We start from the raw sequence: 22,860 nt of genomic DNA, 5'->3' as shown, positions 1-22,860 counted from the left end.
TCCAATACTTTGGCCACCTGATGGGAAAAACTGACTCATTAGAAAAGACCCTGATGCTGGGAAAGATGGAAGGCAGGAGGAGAAGGGGACGACAGAGGATGAGATGGTTGGATGGGATCACCAACATGATGGACATGAGTTTGAGTAAGCTCCGGAGTTGGTGATGGACAGGGAAGCCTGGCATGCCGCAGTCCATGGGGTCACAAGGAGTCAGACATGACTGGACGACTGAACCACATAAGACGGTATATCTAAATCTAACCAATGAGGTCTCACCTCATTAAGACATCTCCTTCCAGGTATCACCAGAGAGTACCTCAAGTTCTACATCTAATTTGCGATCTTCTTGGAAAACAAAATAAAATGGTCACCTCTTTTCTTTCAGCATTCCTTTTTTCTGTGAGGGGCACTAAGCTGCCTAAGACAGAGAAACCCGAGTTCTCTCTCTCCGTCTTCTACATTCTCTATCCCTCACCAAATGCCACCTAAATGCCACCTAAATGCCACTCTTTTTTTCTTCCAGTTTTATTGAGCTATTTGACATACAACGTAAGTTTTAGGGCTTCCCTGGTGGCTCAGCTGGTAAAGAATCTGCCTGCAATGCAAGAGACCTGGGTTCAATTTGGGAAGATGCTGTTTTGGGAATACGCCCTGGAGAAGGGAACGGCTACCCACTCCAGTATTCTGGCCTGGAGAATTTCATGGACTGTATAGTTCATGGGGTCGCAAAGAGTCAGACACGACTGAGCAACTTTCACTTTCATGGTATAAGTTTAAGGTGTGCAGCATAATATGACTCACATACATCATGTAATGATCAGATCAGATCAGATCAGTCGCTCAGTCGTGTCCGACTCTTTGCGACCCCATGAATCGCAGCACGCCAGGCCTCCATGTCCATCACCAACTCGCGGAGTTCACTGAGATTCACATCCATCGAGTCAGTGATGCCATCCAGCCATCTCATCCTCTGATATTCATCATCTCATCTAGATTAAAAAATAAGAAAGAGAGAAAAGCTCTTCCTGTGGTAAGAACTCATGGGACTTACTCTTCTAACAACGTTCATATACCTACCATTCTGCAGTAGTAATTAATCATGTTTCTCATTACATCCTGAGCACTCATTTATCTTATCACTAGAAAGTGAAAGTCGCTCAGTCATATCCGAGTCTTTGTGACCCTATACAGTCCATGGGATTCTCTAGGCCAGAATACTGGAGTGGGTAGCCTTTCCCTTCTCCAGTGGATCTTCCCAACCCAGGGATCCAACCCAGGTCTCCCGCATTGCAGGCAGATTCTTTAGTAGCTGAGCCACCAGGGAAGCCCAAGAATACTGGAGTAGGTAGCCTATCCCTTCTCCAGCGGATCTTGCCAACCCAGGAATCAAACTGGGGTCTCCTGCATTACAGGCGGCTTCTTTACCAACTGAGCTATCAGGTAAGCCCTTATAACTAGAAGTTTGACCCTTCTGACCACTTTCATCCAATCCTCTACCCCCTCCCCACCTCTGGTGATCACAAATCTGATCTTTTTTCTGTAAGTCTGTTTGTTGAAGTATGGTTGACCTACAATACTATGTATGTTCCTGGAGTTCAACCTAGTGATTTGATGTTTCTTTACATTACAAAATGATCACCTTGCTTCTCAAATATTCTTGAATTATTTCCTTTCTATCCTCTCTACTAACACCACTCTTGTTTAATTAAGTAAGTCACAGATTTAGAACACCAACTATGGTTACCAAAGGGGAAAGGGGGGAGAGGATAAATGAGGAGTTTGGAATTAACATATATATATATACACACTACTATGTATAAAATAATCAACAAGGACCTACTGTATAGCCCAGAGAACTCTACTCAATACTCTGTAGAAACCTGTATGGGAAAAGAATCTGAAAAAGAAAAAACATTAATACATGTGTGAATGTGTGTGTATTCACAAAATTCTTGGATAGTTCCCTTGGCCTAAAAAAATCTATGCTATTTCAGTGACTGAGTGAGGCCTGTGTATAGATACGGTTGCTTAGGCAACCTGTTTGCCTGTTTTGCCTGTTCTGATAGTGAGCACAGTTCTAACTGGAGTTTCAATACCATATCAAGTCATTAAAAGGGGAGATAAAATAATTCATGACAAAATAAAAAGGCAAATGAATGAAAAAATATAAGGTATCCTACAATAAACAGGAGTTGTAGTATCAGAAATTATTAACAATTTAGGGAAAGATACACATTTCTAGAGACATTAGGAGAATTAAAGAGAAAGAAGCATCAGTTCTGTAGATTCCAAAATGGTCAAATGATATAGCATGAAAGTTCAGTTAAAAAACCTACCTCATTCTTCAGTTATTCATCACTTCAATGAGATCAACAAAAGACTGCCCGAGCAAACAATCTAGAACTACTAATTTTAATCTCCTGAGAGCAACTGTATATACTGGTAAAACAACTATGTCAATGCATACACCTTATTTTTTATGATTTTTCTGACATAAAATTTTCAGCACCATTTATGTGACAAAAAATGAACAAGCAATAAGAAGATATTAGTAGGCTCATTACACTGCTGGTAGCAGTATAAAATGGTACAGCTATTACGGAAAAGTTTGGTAGTTTTTTATGAAATTAAACATTTAGTTATCATACACCCCAGCAATCATATTCTTTGGCATTTATCAGAAAAAAAGATCTATGTTCATGTAAAAACTTGTACATGAACGTTCACAGCAGCATTACTGACAGTACCCCAACTGGAAGCAAGGCAAACACACCTCAACAGACAAATGCTGAACTCTGGCACATCCGTATAATGGAATCCCACTCAGCAAGAAAGCAGAAAGACTGCTCACACTGCATACATGAAAACCTGAGTAGATCTTACAGGCAGTATGCTTAGTGAATGGGGAAAAAAAAAAAAGCAAATCTCAAATGACTCCATGTATATAGCATCCTCAACATGACCAAATGCAAAAGGACACAGGTAGAAGTGTGTTCCCATAATAAAACAATGTTTTGGATGTATCTAATAAACATTAACTGCCCTTGGACTTTCAAGTTTTAATTCAGGTCCTGTTTCCAGTGAAAGTGTTTGCTAACTTATCCCCTCAAGTAGCTGATTCACTTCAATTAGCAGTAGCTAGTAAGGCAAAACACATAGGTCCATCTGTCTCTGAGTCATCAAGATAGCCTTACAGGAAGTCTAAAGAAAAAAGTGAGGATACAAAATCAAGTCTCGGAACCCACAGCAACTTCAACCTTAGCTAGCTAAAAGGAAATCTAGCTCTCAGCACTGAACCGGCAAAGACCATGCACGGGGCCAAGAACGACAGGCTGATAGTGCTTGTCAGGTAGAACAGAGTCAAATGGTCAAAACAGGACTGTACTGCCTTGATGCTAGATCTCATCAACTGATTAACAGGCACACCTAAAGCGGGTGGAGGACAGCTATACCTAAATAACAGCTTTTTGAAGAGAAATGCTACCATATTAAATGCACACAATATCAACACATTATGATGCCAAAAAAAAAAAAAAGGCATTCCTCTCAGAATTGACAAAATAGAGGATTTATAAAACACCACCAGCTTACCTAACCAACATCTATCATATGTTCCAAATTTTTCTAACAAAGAAATAGACTGAAGCACTGCTCCTGGACTTTTACTTATCCCAAAATCTATCAAGCCCTCTAAAGGTAATCAGATAAAATTACCAATAACCTATTGCTGGAAACTGACAGAAGAAATCTTTCGCAAAGATGTGGTAAGTCTGCAAATGTGTGAAGTACAAACATATCCAGACTGTAAAGAAAAGGTTTCAGAGTATTGCAGCACCAACCACAACTTATTTGTTAACCTTCAATTTCCTCATGCGTTACAGCAGTATCTACTCTCCCAGAATTGTGAAGATTAAATGGCCAACACTTAGAGGGCAGCCTGGTATGCAATAAGCACAACTATTAGGTTAAAAAAAACTATAAGGATTATATTGTACAGCAAAGGGAATAACAGCCAATATTTTAGAGTAGCTTCCAAGGTGGTGCTAGTGGTAAAGAATCCATCTACCAAGGCAAGAGACGTAAGAAACATGGGTTCAGTCCTTGGGTCAGGAAGATCCCCTGGAGGAGGAAATGGCAACCTGCTCCAATATTCTTGCCTGGAAAATTCCACTGACAGGTAGCCTGGTGGGCTACAGTCAGTGGGGTCACAAAGAGTTAGACACGACTGAGCAACTAAATAACAACAATCATTTTGCAGTATAATCTCTCATTTTACATAATGCCCTTATAAGGAGAAGAGGCCTCATAAGGACTACTATTTGCAATAAGTGAGTGAGTAAAGTGTCAGTCGCTCAGTCGTCCCTGACACTTTGCGACCCCATGGACTGCAGCCCACGAGGCTCCTCTGTCCATGAGATTTTCCAGGCAAGGATATTGGAGTAGGTTGTCATTTCCTTCTCCAGGGGATCTTCCCAACCCAGGGATTGAAGCCAGGCCCCCTGCATTGCAGACAGATTCTTTACCAACTGAGCTACAAGGGAAGTCCACTATTTGCAATAGTCAGAATCAAAACAAATTTTTTTTCATGTTCTCACATATAAACACCTTGCAAGCATGTATGGAGACTAAGTGGCTGAGAAAAAGAATGGAAGGGTTAAACATGCAAACCCCTAATTATCTTGTTTTGCCTGACTGCCTCTTGGTTTCCAACATACCTGTTGGAAAAAACAGACTTTCTTAATCACAGGTAGAGGTCCAATTTAGGATTTTTTCTGATAGCTGTAATGATTTTTTAGTTTAAGTAACTATAAAGAACCTGGTACCTGATTTAAATTTGTATACATACATATATATATATGCAAAAATGTGTTTCATTATTTCTTCTCATACTGTCAAAGCAGTAATTCAATATAAATATAGTACAAGACAAAGTGGGGATAAAAAAATAATCTGATAGCAGTGATTTAAAAGAACAAAAATAATCCTATAATCCCTATTTCAAATTTTGTCTGAGATTTTGGTTTGCTCATAGTATAATTTCATTCACTTTGCCATAAAAACTGCAAAATTTTCAGGGACAATATTATTTTAACAATATTAATGCCTTAAATATTCAAGAAGAAAAGTGATGTTTCAAAGTCACATTTCCTTTTTCCTAACAATTATTTTTATCACTTTATCATTTAAATGTACTGCAAAAACAGTCATTATGAAATAAACATGGAAATGCAAATAATCTGAGTATAAAATAAACTACAAAAATAAATCAGCACTCCAGGAAATTTACCTTTTGACTTTGCTCTAATGCAGTTTGGCACTCCCACCCACCCCATCCCTGCTGGAAAAACAAACATCTCTAGGACTTTGATCATTTAATTTTTGCCCCCTTTACACTGCCTGACACAGCTGGTGCTCAACAGATACATGTTAAACTTTCCAAGAGACTTCAAACTTTCCATTAATAACCATCAAGACCATAATCCAAACTCTAGTACCCAGCAGTTTTATCTGCATACATCAGGGCAACTGTACAATTTTTAATCAATCCATTACCAATGATAACTAGAAAAACAATTTTGGATGCCAAAGCAGATACTTCTTGACATAAAGTAGAAAATAATTACCATTAGCTAATTTAATCTACAAAAGAATCCAATGATTTGAAAAATACACAGGTTTAACATTTAAATATTTCCCCACCCTCCTATCTTCATAAATCAACTGATCATCATTAAGAAACAACCATTTAAATAGATGTTTCATAACTTGATGTCAAAATTTAACTCCACAAAATATTGTTATGATTAGAGTCTGTTCATAATATACTGCTAAGTGCAGTGGGGGAAAAAACTCGTAACAAAACAGTATGTACCCTGTTATCCAGATACACATATGTATTTATAGGTATGTTTGCATCAGTCTATCATGCAAATATTAAAATTGTAACACTGGTTATCACTATAAATTATAGAAATTATAACTTTCTAATTTATATATCTCTGGGTCATTTTTATATTTGCTGTACAAATCTAAACTTTTCTCACAAAAGCAAGCAACAAAAACAGTTTTAAAAAACTTTACTCCAAAAAGAAAAAAAAACTTTACTCCACTAACCAAGGAATGTAGACTATCTAAGATTTGAAGAAACATGCTTTCCCAGCCATCTTTGATTTTCTGTGTAGTCAAATCAGGGAGAAAATAAACCAAATGCACTTATTATGGGACTCTGACTTGCATGATATTCTCTGAGTGCTTTCAGAAAAGCGGGGGACGGAATAAAAGCAAGCAAAAACACTAAATAATTATTATTTTAAAAATTAATGTTTTAACACAACATTGTAAAGCAACTATACCCCAGTTTTAAAAAACTACTGTTTAAGGCTAGAACTTTTCAAGTGATTTATAATCTTTCAACTGATTTACAATCTCCTTGGTAAAATAAAACTTTATATACGATTAAGACAATCCAATTAAAAAAACAGGCAAAGAATTTGAAAAATATTTCTTCAAAGATATAGAACTGGCTGATAAACACATGAAAAGATGCTCATCATTGGGTTTTCCTGGTAGCTCATCTGGTAAAGAATCCACCTGCAGGGCAGGAGACCCTGGTTCAATTCCTGGGTTAAGAAGTTTCCCTGGAGAAGGGATAGGTTACCCACTCCAGTATTCTTGAGCTTCCCTGGTAGCTCAGCTGGTAAAGTATCTGCCTGCAATGTGGGGGACCTAGTTTCGATCCCTGGGTTAAGAAGATCCCTTTAAGAAGGGAACAGCTACACACTCCAGTATTCTGGCCTGGAGAATTCCATAGGCTGAATAGTCCATGGGGTCGCAAATACTCGGACACACAACTGAGTGACTTTCACTAATCATTAGGGAAATGCAAGTCAAAACCACAGTAATATACAACTTCACACTCAGTAGGATGGCTAAAATCAGAAGACAATGTAACAAGTGCTGAAGAGAATGTAGAGGAACTCGAGCCATCCTACCCTGCTGGCGGAAATGTAAAAGGGCCCAGGCAGGCAATGCCTCAAAAATCCTTAACACAGAGCTACCACAGGACTTGATAATTCCATCTCCAGGCAGGTGTATGTGGTCAACACAAAACCTTGTATGCAGATTTCATACCAGCACTGTTCACAATAGCCAAAAAATAGAATCAATTAATGTCCATCAACTACAAAATGAAAAAATGTGGCACAGCCATCCAACAGAACTGTTATTTGGCAATAGGAAAAAGAATGGACACGTGCTACAGAATGAATAAACTCTGAAAACATGCTACATGAAAGAAACCAGCCACAGAAGACCACACAGTATAAAAGTTCATTTTATACGATATGATGTCCAGAAGAGACAACCCACAGAGATAGGAAACAGATTAGTGGTTACCTAGGACAAGGGCTAAGGGGAGGGCAGAAATGGGATTGATAATGGGGTACAGAATTTCTTTGGGGGATGATGCAAGTATTCTGGAATTAGATTGTGGTGATGGTTGTACACCTCTGTGAATATACTAAAATGTATATGTACACTTCAAATGGAAATGTACACTTCAAATGGGCAAATTTTAAAATACATCAAATTTATCTCCATAAAACTAACAGGATGTTACCAACAGGGAAAATAGGAGCGTGACAGACTTTATATATTATCTTTGCTTAACTTTTCCATAAATCTACAACTTCTAAAATGAAAGATACAAATACGCAAATTAGTAGACAAAATCACGTAATACATATAGTGGAAGCATGAGGTAAGCTAAAGCTGCACCGCAGCAGTTTAGAAAGACACACACAGTGCCTCAGACAAAACCACACTGAATAAATATGAGATGTAAAAAATGAGGTTAGGCCTTGTTTGCAGGGTTACAAAACGAAACAGCTAGAAGAACAGAACTCACAGAACTGGAACAACTTCATCGTTCACTTAGCCAAACCCAGCTTTCCTTTTCCCACTTACCTACAACGTTCCAAATAAATTTACTTTCAGACAACCCAAAAATTTTCAGGAAAAAGTCTACACAGAGAAGAAAAGAAGAAAATGCACAACACTACCTCTATCAATGTAAAATTACTCCCTCTGTGGGCTTCCCTGGTGGCTTGAGTGGTAAAAAATTTGCCTGCAACGCAGGAGACCTGGGTTTCATCCCTGGGTTGGGAAGATCCCCTGGAGCAGGGAATGGCAACCCACTCGTTTTCTTGCCTAGAGAATCCATGGACAGAAGAGCCTGGCAGGCTACAGTCCGTGGGGTGCAAAGTTGGACACAACTGAGTAACTAAGCACACATACACACAGGAAAGCACTTTAACACAATTATGCCTTATCTAAAAGGCTAAAGACCTTACTATCTACAGATCACACTTTATTACAGGGTTCAAGATTCAGATTACTGATCAAACATAAACGATGTCAAGATTTGTTTTCAATCGCTTCTTAAGATGAATAATAGAGCACTCAAAGTGTGCTCTACACAAAGCATGCTCTAAGCAGGGCACAGAGTGACTGGAAAGGGGCATGAAGGAATCCTACAGACAGGAAAATGTTCTAAGTCTTGATCTGACTGGTGATGGACAGAGAAGCCTGGAGTGCTGCAGTCCATGGGGTTGCAAAGAGTCAGACATGGTTGAGCGACTGAACTAACTGAACTGACTGGTGATTACATATACAGCAACATACACATATAAAAATTCAGTAATCTATGCATACATCTTAGATTTGTGCGTTTACTAGAAATTATACCTCAAATTTTTTACATGACATTTTTTAAAAGATTCCAAAGAATGACTTCATTATTCCAAGATATGGGAGGTAAGAAGAGTCAGATTTTGTTTTCTTTTAGTAAAAAGAATCAAGCATGGAGAAGTAAAGCAATTCACTTTATTTTCTTCTGTCAAAATGAAGAAGAAAAACAGGTCTTCCAACTCTCTTCTATCACTGATCTAACCAATGTGTGTCACAGACAATTGAGTTTGAATCTCAAGATCTTTCTACTGAGAATAAAAAAAAAAAGTCAGTTAAAAATAAATAAATAAATAAATAAATATAAAAAATAAGTGTAGGGCTCATAGACTAAAAAAAAAAAAAAAATTTATAAATGTAATTTAAAAGATTCAAAGAAACTTAATTTTTACAAAAACTCACTTAAAAGTATTTATTAAGCTTTCCTAGACTTAGAATAATAAAATATATAATCTAAGACTTTAAAAAAAAAAAAAAAAAGTCAGGAAAACAAAGAGGACATAACCAATTCCGGCAAGTCACTCGGAATAAGGCTAGAAAATTGAGCGACCAAATCAACAGCCTCTACATCCTCAATGCCATATTCTTATTCACAAATAAGAAAAATATTTCTATCTAGAACTGGTTGTGAAATAATTGCAAAGAATGCAAAAGAAGTTCACAGGTTCACACCTCCTCTAAAAACTAACACAGTGCTACCTCTTGCTTCATTCTGTGGTTTTTCTAAGGGTCTCAGGACTATACTCCCTGGCCTTCATTTTGGGCCATTTACATGTCTTGAGTAAGACAGATAGAAGTATAAAGGTTACACCTCAATGAACCAAGGTAAAAGATGGCTCTTATTTTATGGTCATAAAGTTTTAGAGTTGGACTAGATCTGAGAAGTCAATTATTCAGTTAATGAACAAAGCAACTAAATACTAAAATGGTTAAGTGTCAGTCGCTAAGTCGTGTCTGACTCTTTGTGACCCACGGAATTCTCCAGGCAAGCATACTGGAGTGGGTAGCCATTCCCTTCCCCAGGGGATCATCCCAACCAGGGATCAAACCCAGGTCTCCTGCATTTCAGGCAGATTCTTTACTGTCTGCATCACCAAAGTTCAAAAAGGATTAAGAGACTTGCCTAATATCTCAGAGCTAACAGGTGGAATAGTCAAAGTTGAATTTAGCCTTCTATTCATCACACCACACCTATTATCTCTGTCCACACAAAAGCTGGATCCACCTTATCTAAAGTGATAATTATACTCTGGAAAAAAAGTTGTTCATATTATGTAAAGCCTCATACTTATCTGTCCCATAGCACTAATATTTTAATTTATAATCAGAATTATAACTATCAGTCAGTCAGTACCTTCTTTTCTCAGCAGTCTCCTTGGTAAATTGAATAAATATCAAAATATTACTTGGTAAGTGAACACTCAGAGATAAGATAAGCCATGAAACACAGTCCAAAAAGAAATATACCATCTTTAACACTGGTCTCTTACTGACACAAAAATCTCCAAAACCTATGCCTGAGGCAAAAGAAAAACAGCATTATAATACTGTCCTATTTATGTAAAATTACTTCATATATACACATCTATATGTGTATATACTTGTAAAGAGACATGTATAGAAGAATGTTTACAAAATTATAATGGTAATCATCCATGTGGGATGGAATTTCAGATTAATCTGAACTGGAAAGGAAGAAGAAAAACTGTCACTGTTTGCAGACAACATGATACTATACACAGGAAGTCCTAAAAACTCAGAACGGTAAGACACTGACAAAAGAAACTGAAGACAACACAAACAGATGGGAAGATATACCATGTTCATGGACTTGAAGAATGCATAATATACATCATAATTGGATTTATATACATCATGAAATGATTATCATAGTAAGTTTAATAAAAATCCATCGTCTCATATAGGTAACAAAATTAAAACACTAGGAGAAAAATATTTTTTTCGTGGGATGAAAACTCTTAGGATTTACCATCTCAACAACTTTCATATGTGATATAAAGCAGTGTTAATTATATTTATCATGTTGTACATTACATCCCTGCTGCTGCTGCTGCTAAGTCGCTTCAGTCGTGTCCGACTCTGTGCGACGACCCCATAGATGGCAGCCCACCAGGCTCCCCCGTCCCTGGGGTTCTCCAGGCAAGAACACTGGAGTGGGGTGCCATTTCTAGTACTTATCTAAAAGTGGAAGCTAGTACCTTTTGACCGCCTTTATTCAACTGCCCCCTCGCCTCCATCCATCCCCCTCACCTCTAGTAACAAACCTCATCTTTGCTATGAGTTTGTGTTTCTGAAGTATAACCAACGATACGTTATTTCCTGTTATACAACACAGTGATTCAGTATTTCTATAGTCCATTTTAAACTGATCACCATAATAAATCTAGTTACAATACATCACCATAGATGATATTACAAAGTTATTAACTATACTCCCCCAATTTTACATTTCACACCCATGACACATTTTGTTTTGCAACTAGAAGTTTGTACCTCTTAATCTCCCTCACCTATTCCTTTCTTCCCTCTCCTCTCTAGTTTACTTTTTAAATGGCCAAGTCTGTCATCTCATTTTAGGACCACGAAAAAGAAAAGTTTAGTTACTAAAACACGGTAAAAGAAAGTTAATTCTGCAAGCTAGAAGAGAAAAGGCAATTCTTATTTCAGAATACGTGAAAGAGTAATGTAAATTCTCTAGGTACTAAAAGAAATTAAACAAACTCTAAATAAAATCAGATTGAAATTGACAATCATAATGTGTTTACATTCATTGTCTGAAATATGACATATGTAAACATGGGAAAAACATATATGACATTTTTTTAAAACTTTGGTCAACTGGTCAAATTTTTCTAAACCTATCTTAAGAAAACATTGGAACAACAACAACAAAAAAGCTTAAACAGTATTCCCAAGAACCCAGACTATACTGCACATGGCACCATTTAGGGATCTACATGACTGGGAAAATGATCGTCATTTTATGAGGCTCCCATTCCACCCTGTTTGGACTGGTGCTAAGAAATCTTCTTGTTAATAAACAGCCAGTCCCAACTAAAAATGAAGAGAAAATCTAAGGTAACTCAACTGAAGGAAGAACATGTGGCCAAGGAAAGAACCGAAGCCACAGAGAATGGGTTATTCACGGTACTTTCCAATTCAGTCTATCTGGTGACTCTGTGCCTGCTTTCAAGAAACTGACTTGAAGGCCAAGGGAAACTAAATTTTTAAAAATAAAGCTAAGAATAAACTGAGTCACAGAATCAGGGCCAGGATTCTAACGATTTTAAAAGATAAGACATGAGATTGGGCTTCCCTGGTGGCTTAGACTGTAAAGAATCTGCCTGCAATATGGGAGACCTGGGTTTGCTCCCTGGGTTGGGAAGATCCCCTGGAGGAGGGAAAGGTTACCCATTCCACTATTCTCACCTGGGAAACGCCATGGACAGAAGAGCCTGGCAGGCTACAGTCCCTGGGGTAGCAAAGACTCGGACACTACTGAATGACTAACATTTTCAACATTTGGGTGAGTAGTTGGGAAATCCTCTGATCTTAGGAAAGTGCATCTGATTCATTTATTCAGTTCAGTTCAGTCGCTTAGTCGTGTCCGACTCTTTGCGACCCCATAGACTGCAGCACACCATGGTTCCCTGTCCATCACCAACTCCGGAGCTTACTCAAACTCATGTCCATCATGTCGGTGATGCCATTCAACCATCTCATCCTCTGTCGTTCCCTTCTCCTCCTGCCTTCAATTCTTTCCCAGCATCAGGGTCTTTTCCAATGAGTCAGTTCTTCCTATCAGGTGGTCAAAGTATTGGAGTTTCAGCTTCAGCATCAGCCTTTCCAGTGAATATTCAGGACTGATTTCCTTTAGGATGGACTGGTTGGAACTCCTTGCTGTCCAAGGGACTCACAAGAGTCTTCTCCAACACCACAGTTCAAAAGCATCAATTCTTTGGCACTCAGCTTTCTTTATGGTCCAACTCTCATATACATGACTTCTGGAAAAAACCACAGCCTTGACTAGATGGACCTTTGTTGTAAAGTAACATCTCTGCTGCTTAATATGCTATCTAGGTTGGTCATAACTTTTATTCCAAGGAGCAAGTGTCTTTTAATTTCATGGCTGCATGGTTTTTATTAGTAAACCTTTATTAGCCCACAGGACAGAGGAGCCCGGTAGACTACAGTCCACGGGGTCGCAAAGAGTCAAACACGACTGAGAGACTTACCACACACAGAGATTCTAGTCAGTTTACATAGGTAGCTGGCAGCAAAGGCTAGAACTGACTTTCTAACCCCTAGAAGAGAACAGATATTTACTGAGTGCCTAATATGTGCTGCATGGAACAACAGACTGGTTCCAAATAGGAAAAAGGAGGACGTCAAGGCTGTATATCGTCACCCTGCTTATTTAACTTATATGCAAAGTACATCATGAGAAACGCTGGGCTGTAAGAAGCACAAGCTGGAATCAAGATTGCCGGGAGAAATATCGATAACCTCAGATATGCAGATGACACCACCCTTATGGCAGAAACTGAAGAGGAACTAAAAACCCTCTTGATGAACGTGAAAGAGGAGAGTGAAAAAGTTGGCTTAAAGCTCAACATTCAGAAAACTAAGATCATGGCATCCGGTCCCATCACTTCATGGGAAATAGACGGGGAAACAGTGGAAACAGTGGCTGACTATTTTTTTGGGCTCTAAAATCACTGCAGATGGTGACTGCAGCCATGAAATTAAAAAACGCATACTCCTTGGAAGGAAAGTTATGTCCAATGTAGATAGCATGTTAAAAAGCAGAGACATTACTTTGCCAACAAAGGTCCATCTAGTCAAGGCTATGGTTTTTCCAGTGGTCATGTATGGATGTGAGAGTTGGACTGTGAAGATAGCTGAGCGACGAAGAATTGGTGCTTTTGAACTGTGGTGCTGGAGAAGACTCTCTTGAGAGTCCCTTGGACTGCAAGGAGATCCAACCAGTCCATCCTAAAGGAGATCAGTCCTGGGTGTTCACTGGAAGGACTGATGCTAAAGCTCAAACTCCAATACTTTGGCCACCTCATGCAAAGAGTTGACTCACTGGAAAAGACCTGATGTTGGGAGGGATTGGGGCAGGAGGTGAAGGGGATGACAGAAGATGAGATGGCTGGATGACATCACCGACTCGATGGACACGAGTTTGAGTGAACTCCACGAGTTGGTGATGGACATGGAGACCCGGTATGCTGCGATTGATGGGGTCGCAAAGAGTCGGACACAACTGAGCAACTGAACTGAATATGTGCTGAGAACTCAGCTGGGCACTCTTAGACCAGTGCTCACTGCTGTACACCCAGATACTTCCTGTAGAGGTTCAAACATGTAAGGCTTGTGTGCTTAGTCTCTCACTCAATTCCGATTCTTTGCAATCATTGACTGTAGGCCGTCGGGCTCCTCTGTCCGTGGAATTCCCTAGGCAAGAATATTGGAGTGGGTAGCCATTCTTGTCTCCGGGGGATCTTCCTGACCCAGGGATTAAACCTGGGTCTCCTTCATTGCATGGGGATTCTTTACCATCTCTGCATCAAAGAAGCCCTATTTAAAGCTTACATTCTCTGTAAAGAAATTTTTGTATTAGGACAAGGCAGTGACCACATCTTTAACAAGCATATTAAAATTAGCAGACAGAGGTACGGAAAAAAAATTTTAAGTAGAAATGAATTTGAAATTCCAAACAATTTACCCTTCCTTCCTTCCTATGAAAATTCACATGTGGTTTACTGTTAAAAAGATTAAAACTACCGAAAGACATGTCTACCCAAATTTTATGACCCAACAGGTCTAAGAACAACAAGCCTTATTACTGTTGGAAAAATTATTTCTTTTTGTCACATTACACTAAGAACGAGCTCTGTCACGGAATTAGAGTACAGTCATCTGAGGACAAAAGTCTATGCAGAAAAAGAACTGATACTGGAATCTGATAATGATCCCTGAGGAAAATGACATCTAGCTGTTTTCAATGGTACCTTTCATCTAAGAATCTCAAATGCTATTTACATTACCAAGAATCAAAATGGTGGCATCACAGCCCAATAAAGAAACAAATCAGTGACCTAGAGGGAACTCACTACTGATGTTCTGAAACTCAGCCCTCTACTCTAAAAGCAAAATCTAGTTTTATGTAATCATACTATGAATGACATGGTTGGATGGCATCACTGACTCAATGGACATGAGTTTGAGCAAACTCAGGGAGATAGTGAAGGACAGGAAGCCTGGTGTGCTACAGTCTATGGGTTGCAAAGAGTTGGACACAACTTAGCGAATGAACAACAACAATAACTATGATATCGTAAGAAATATATATTTGGTCTTTACCTCCAGTTCCTGACACACAGCTCCCAAAACCCTTTGAATTTCCTGAGTTAGAGCAGTGTCTTTTGTTATTCAAAACAAGCCCCTTTCAACCATACCTGAGTTTATGCTAACAAGATGACTCTTGCGGGGTGGCGGTGGGGGGCCCTAGATAGCATCCAGATGGGAGGTAGTTGCGAGAGGAACTATCCCTGTGATTAGAGGTTTGCAACTTTCAGGTTCTGCCCCCAATCTGGGGAAGGGAGACAGACTGGACAGAGTTAGCCACCCATGTCAGTGATTCAACCAATCATTCCCAGGGTGATGGAAACTCCACAAACTCCCTCAACAAAGGGGTTCCAGGAGCTTCCGGATGGGTGAGCACAAGGAACCAGAGGGTGGTGCACGGGCAGAGGGCAGGGAGGCGCCCTACACCCACCCATGCATCTCTTACAGTTAGCTGTTTCTGAGCTGTATCCTTCTTGACAAATCTGTAAATGTAAGCAATGTGTTTTTTTCTGAGTTTTGTGAGTCAACCCAGTGAATTACTGAACCTGAGAAGGGGGTCATGGAAACCACAGAATTTGTAGCAAAGTCAGAGAGGGTAACAGGTGACCCAGGACTTACAACTGGTGTCTACCCTGGGGGTCTTATGAAACTGAACTTATAGATCTGACACTAGCTCCAGGGAGACAGTGTTAAGAATTGAATTGAATTGTTGGACACTCAGTTGGTATGGAAATAGACAACTGTGGTGTGGAAAAACCCACACAAAAGTAGTTAACTCCTGGTCTGCATTTGTAAAGCTTGAAGATGCAAATGGGTTTGTTGACAGAGACTCCCAGCTTACCTTACTGCATACATATAAATAATAAACCCTCCAATTTAAGCAATGTTGTCAGAATAGTTGCTACTAATAATAATTAGCATTAATTTTATGCCATCTATGCGCTTTGCACCAGGCTTTAAACTTAGAGAATAAATTATTTCCAGTCTATATACAATTCTGAAAGGTAAACACTGCCAACAGCAGAAAAGAAAATTACATCTCATCATTAAACTTCCCACTGTACATAGCAAGTGGCAGAGACAGGGGCAAAATCTGATTTTAACAGACAAATCCCTGCCTTCTTCTACACTATAGCAGCCTTTACTTTTTACATGGAGTGTAACATTATAAACTCTCTAACAATCTTTGAGGATAACATGTCTCAAATTATGCCCATGAAAGGCTAGTCTTAAGAGATGCTCTATGGAAAAAATAATTATAAAGTAAAAATGAAATTTCATGTACAGATCTAGTATTCTACTTCTGTACTTTACATACTTAAGAAAACTGCTTTTAATCTGTACTCTCTGGCTGGTTGGCAGACATTTCATTTTATTTCTTCCCCAATTATTAAGGAACTAAGTCAACAAGACTTTCATTACTTTCTCATCATTGCCAACATTAGCACTAAGGAGAGAGAACATTTGAAGTTAGAAAACCACAGGAGCTGTGAGGGATGAGAAAACTCACATAGTCCAGACTCTAGCAGGGGTTCCTCTCAGTATCTCCAGAAGACAAGCATCCAGCCTATATCTGAGTATCTCTAATGACAGGGACCTCACAATTCACCTGCTCCACTGTTGGACAGATCCTATGTGTGAAAGGTCTTCCCCAGGGTGGGATAAAATTCACATCCACTAATGTAATCTCCACCTGCTGTCGCCCTCTGCTGTAATACAGATGAGAAGCCTGCTCCTGTTGCTTAAAGCTCTTCCAAATATATCTAGGTAGTTGAGTTTCCAAGTATTAGCTTCCACAGCAAAAGAGCACCTGATTCTGCTACTCTTCTTCACTAGATAAAGATGGCTAGAGCTCTCAGTATTCTGGTCACTTTAATCTGGACAATTTAGATTAACACTGTCCCACCGAAGTATACAGTCCCTAAGAGGACACAATCCCTAAGACATAATCTGACAGTAGACGAACAAAGGACCAGTGCTTCTTTTAACCTGACACTGTACATCTATAACGCTCATCGACGTTAGCCACTTTCCACAGCCACTTCACACAGCTACTTCAGATCACGGTGGCTGTCAGGTGAAAAACAAACCATCTGGGGCCAGATCATTTAACAGGAATACCCTAAGTCATTCACGCGCACATCGAAGTCTGCAAAGTACTTCCATTTGCCGTTCAGCTGCGAAGTACTTCCATAAGGCACCATAAAACCCACCCTTCCCAACCCCTGCCATTCCTCATACACGTTTGTGTCTCAGGACCTTTGCACTTGCCATCTGCTATGCCTGGCATGCTCTTCTCATATTTCTGCATTTCTCCGTCATCTCTTTCAAGACTTGACTCAAATGTCACCTTCTCTTTAAGGCTGTCTGTGAGCACTAAATATATTCCTCCCCTCAGTGAGCCCTATTCCCCTTTCCCACTTTTACGTTTCTCATCAGAACTGGTCACCATAGGTTAAAAACTGCATTTTTACTTATTTTGTTTATTCTATCTCCCCATATATTATACAACATAAGCTCTATAAAAGCAGAGACTTTTGTCAGTTTTCTTCCCCAGTGCCAAGGATACAGCAAGCACTCAATAAATATTTTAAATACATGAAATAAAAAATGAGGTCTCTCTTCAAAACTACCAAAAGATCTTGTAAAATGCTTCCTTATCACACAAATTGAAGTTTTCTCAGCATTACATCACACAGATCTGCTTTTTAAAATATAATGAGAACCTACCATGTAATTAGGCACTGTAAACACTAATGTTCCACCATAGTTAAGCATGGGGATTTAAAAGTTGATTCAGGACTGGGCTGTACCACCAAAAATTTTGTAGAAATAAAAACTGAGTCTCTGAGTGAAAATAAAACAGAGATGCCTACAGCTTTCCACGATGCAGTAACAACCCTTTATATTGATGAAAACAGTCTTCCACACAAATTTTTTCACTTGATCCTCAACAATCCCATAAGTTTTGTGTAAAACAAATAACAATAACACATTTTAAAGATAAGAAAATGAACATGCTTTAACTCTCAAAATATGGCCATAAAAATGTCAAAACTAGGACTGAAGTGTCTAAATTTTTAGTTCAAAACTCTATAATATCACATCTCTTCTTGCAAATGATACTGAACCAGACTATAAAATCATACAGCCATATCTTATGCTGGACAGTAAGCTTTCCCAAACCACCCAGTGCCTCTGCAAAATGGAGGCAAACCAAAAACTCAATTCATCAAAGTCATGATCTCAACTTGAGTTATAAGAATTCAAACTGCTTCTTCCTGTTACTTATTAGACTAACCCAGAGCCCAGTGACATTCACCAAGATGTAAGAAACGAGCTTGTGATATTACACATCAAGGAAGTTTTACTCGGACTTCCCTGGTGGTCCAGCGATTAAGACTCTGCACTTCCAATGCTGGGGGCACGGGGTCGCTCCCTGGTTGGGGAGCTAAGATTCCACATACCGTGTGGTGTGGCCCAAAAAAATCAAGGAGAGAAACTTACTGAGCTACGATGACTGCTACAACTAAAGGAAGAACAGGAGTAAGGAAGATGGAGTAAATGAATGAATGAGAACTGAGTTCCACTGAGGAAAGAGGCAGTGTTATGATGTCATACTGCTCTAAGTGATGTAATTTTGCAATAGAAGAAAAAAAGACATACCTCCTCAAAATCCAAGCACAACAGCTTTCCTTCCTTTGCATAGATGAGGATGAACAGTTGTAATCCAGAATGTTCCCAAATATTTATTTTTTTAAAAGACAGAGAAACAGAAAATCCATGTGAAAAGACATCCAATCTGGGAAGATGGAGACTGTCTTCTAAGTCTTATGATCAAGAGCAGCTGTTCGCCAACTGTCAGAATCTGAAGAAAGTGCTAACTGTCGGTGTGTCTTCTCAAGAGAGTAATACCTGCTGGGACAGAGGAGCAAGAAGAGAAAGAAATACTACTGAATGCAAGTGTCTGGCTAGCAAACAATTACCAGTTGTTAGTCTGCAAAATTTTTCAAGTTGATAAAATGTATATCAGAAGATCACATGAAGGTAAATACAAGTGACCTAGCCTGTCCAGGCTGGGGTTATCAATAACAGCATCAATCCAGCTCTCTGATCAATAATAAATAAGCAGTAAAGAAAATACAAAAACCTGTTTCATGTTTTCTATCTCAAGATTATGGTCATATCATACAACTAAACATAGGCAAATAATATTAGTCTGCCAAAGACACCAAAGCACTCTAGTACTTATAAATACTGTAGAACTACCAATGCAGATGTCTATGTCAACAGGAAATATAGAATAATCATGTAAAAAATACATATTTAGGTCTGGCAGGAAAGCAAAGTTGATGTGGAAGTGAAGAAATATTTCTAAAGTGTTAAAAAAAAAACGACTGCCAACCTGGAATTCTATACCCAGAGAAAACAGCCTAGATAAATCAAGGCACATTAAAGACTTCTTCAAACAGACAAAAATCCATGAAGGGATCCATCACCAGCAACTCTGAACTACAAGAAATGTTAAAAGAAGTCCTTCTTTCAGAAGGAAAACATACCAGGTAGAAATCCAAAACTACACAGAAAAAAGAAGAGCACTGGAAATGGTAAATAGAATACACATACAGTACTGGACAAAGGCTTTTATTATAATCAGCCGATTCACTCACTTATTAAAATAAAGAAAAAATACTAACAAGATACATATAACACACATATCTCCCAAAATAAAGAACCTTGATTAACAGAACTCATTTCCCATCACCCATTCCTTTAAACTAGAGAGTCAATATTATCTTTTTTACAAAATGAAGTCTCAAGGTACAAGCTAGCAATGGCAACCCAATCCAGTCCTCTTGCCTGGCAAATCCCATGGACGGAGGAGCCTGGTAGGCTGCAGTCCCTGGGGTCGCTAGGAGTCGGACATGACTGAGTGACTTCACTTTCACTTTTCACTTCCATGCATTGGAGAAGGAAATGGCAACCCACTCCAGTGTTCTTGCCTGGAGAATCCCAGGAACGGGGAAGCCTGATGGGCTGCCATCTATGGGGTCGCACAGAGTCAGACACGACTGAAGCAACTGAGCAGCAGCAGCAGTGAGTCTTTTAAGGATGTGAAATTAAAATATTCTTGGTTCTAGTCCAGTGTTCTATACACAAACTCTTTTAAAGTGCCTGCCTAAAAAGAATTTCCTGGACTAAATTATGATGGCAGTTAATACATAATTTATCTATTTCCCATCATCTCCAGGGAACCCCAAAGTCACTTAGACACTACAAAGAAAGCAAAGAATGTTTCTCACTTTCAATAAGTCTGAAAAACAACATTAGCTTTTAAATAAATTGGTCAGGTTACTCCAAACTTTCTAGAGGAAGAAAACATTTGCCAACTCTTCTTGAGGAAAATTAATTTGTCAAAGCAGTAAGAGCAAAACAAAGCTTCGAGGTTGGGTGCTGGGATAGGGAAAAAAAAAACGCTAATATTTAATGCCACTCTATCACAGTCCAAACCTCAGAGGGAATGTGGTTAGTAAGAATAAAACCTCTGTAAAATTATTGATGCCAAACAGATTACAGAATGGGAATCCTGCCTACTATCCCTCTAAATACAAAATGTTAAACACAATTCATACATTCGGAGATTCCTCGAGACTACAGGCAGATCTTATAATAAAACTTCACAGTGAGTGAATCTCACTCTCTGAGACTAAATGGTACACAACATAATTCAGGAAATTCCTCTTAACAGAATTCGAAGGGAAAGCTACTACTGTCACCCTATCAGGACCAACTTTCTGTTCTGTGCAAAGACAACAGAATAATTAAGGGATTTCAGTATTCAATGATGAATATCATGCCAAGAGAAAAGTATCATTCTTTCAGCACTTTACCACAAGTAAGCCATCAGGTAACCTGCCTCTTATTATAAAAGTAAAGTTTATCAAAAGAAATATATTGGTTATAAACCTAAGAGATTTTAAAACATATGTTCAAACAAAAACTTATACATGAATGTTCATGGCAGCATGATTCATAATAGTCAAAAAGTGAAAACACCACCAATGTCCATCACTGACGAATGATTCAACAAGATGTGGTATATTCATTCAATGAATTATTACTCAGCTACAAGAAAGACAGAAATACTGAAACATGCTACAACATGGATCAACCTTAAAAACATTAAGTAAATGAAGCCAGAAACAAAAGGCCATGTATTTTATGATTTCATAAATGAAATGTACAGAATAGGCAAATCCACAGGGACATAAATCAGACCAGTGATTGCCAGAGGATGAGGAAAGGAACTGCTTACTGGACACGAGGTTTCATTCTGCAGTGATGGAAATGCTCTGGAACCGGACAGCAGTGGTGCCAGTGGCGCACAGCTTTGTGAATGAGCTAACAGTCTCTGAGCCACACATTTTAAGTGGTGAAAATGATGAATTTTAGGTTATGTGAATTTTACTCAATAGAAAAAAAGAAGTATGCTTCTAATTGTTAGTTATTTAGTACCTATACCACCTGACCTGCCTCCCGAGAAATCTGTATGCAGGTCAAGAAGCAACAGTTAGAACTGACCATGGAACAACAGACTGGTTCCAAACTGGGAAACGAGTACATCAGAGCTGTATATTGTCACCCTGATTATTTAACTTATATGCAGAGTACATCATGTGAAATGCCAGGCTGGAGGAAGCACAAGGTGGAATCAAGATTGCTGAGAGAAATAACCTCAGATACACAGATGACACCACCCTTAAGGCAGAAAGTGAAGAAGAACTAAAGAGCCTCTTGATGAAAGTGAAAGACAAGAGTGAAAAAGTTGGCTTAAAACTCAACATTCAGAAAAAAAAAAGATCAGGGCATCTGGTCCCATCACTTCATGGCAAATAGATGGGAAAACTATGGAAACAGTGAGAGACTTGATTTTCCTGGGCTCCAAAATCACTGCAGATGGTGACTGCAGCCATGAAATTAAAAGATGCTTGCTCCTTGGAAGAAAAGCTATCAAAAAGCAGAGCTATTACTTTGCCAACAAAGGTCTGTACAGTCAAAGCTATGGTTTTTCCAGAAGTCTGTATGGATGGCAGAGTTGGACTTTAAAGCATGCTGAGCACCGAAGAACTGATGCTTTTCAACTGTGGTGCTGGAGAAGACTCTTGAGAGTCCCTTGGACTGAAAGGAGATCAAACCAGTCAATCCTAAAGGACGTAAGTCCTGAATACTCATTGGAAGGACTAATGCTGAAGCTGAAATTCCAATACTTTGGCAAGCTGATGTGAAGAACTCATTGGAAAAGACCTTGTTGCTGGGAAAGACTGAAGGTGAGAGGAGAAAGGGGTGACAGAGGATGAGATGGTTGGAAGGCTGATGCTTGGGACGAGTGTTTGAGCAAGCTCCGGGAGCTGCTGATGGACAGGGAAGGCCTGGCAGGCTGCAGTCCATGGGGTCTCAAAGAGTCGGACACAACTGAGCAACTAAACTGAACTGAGCTCCCACTACTTAACAAAATGCTGTGTTCATAAAAATCTCTCAAAACTACTGTTTAAAAATTCAATATACCGACATTCTAGAAAAGAACAGAGACAGTAAACAGATGAGTGAGTGTCAGGGTCTGGTGAGGCAGAAGTCAAATAGGTGAGGCTCAAGTTTTTTAGAGCAGTGAAACTACTCTATATGACAGTGTAATGGTGAATAAAAGACATCAAACATTTGTCAAAACCCATAAAACTTGTT

At 39.0% G+C, this 22,860-nt stretch overlaps 1 protein-coding gene across 9 annotated transcripts in view; it reads right to left on the bottom strand.

Moving 5' to 3' along the window:
• The window catches only part of TMCC1 (transmembrane and coiled-coil domain family 1), a 156,626-nt gene that overhangs the window by 127,300 nt on the left and 6,466 nt on the right, over positions 1 to 22,860 (bottom strand). For 4 of the 9 annotated variants that reach the window (XM_061397126.1, XM_061397133.1, XM_061397134.1 and 1 more), the window contains one exon: positions 18,787 to 19,035. The exons of 2 other annotated variants lie outside the window; for them this stretch is intronic. The gene's annotated coding sequence lies outside the window, so the exon portion shown is untranslated. Of the gene's footprint in view, positions 1 to 1,840; positions 1,860 to 18,786; positions 19,039 to 22,860 lie in introns of those variants that run through there. 3 more of the 9 variants (XM_061397128.1, XM_061397129.1, XM_061397130.1) reach the window with 2 other exon arrangements.

This window comes from Bos javanicus, chromosome 22 (genome assembly GCF_032452875.1).
Source record: "Bos javanicus breed banteng chromosome 22, ARS-OSU_banteng_1.0, whole genome shotgun sequence".
Lineage (NCBI taxonomy): Eukaryota > Metazoa > Chordata > Mammalia > Artiodactyla > Bovidae > Bos > Bos javanicus.
This window is presented reverse-complemented; position numbering and strand designations above follow the sequence as displayed.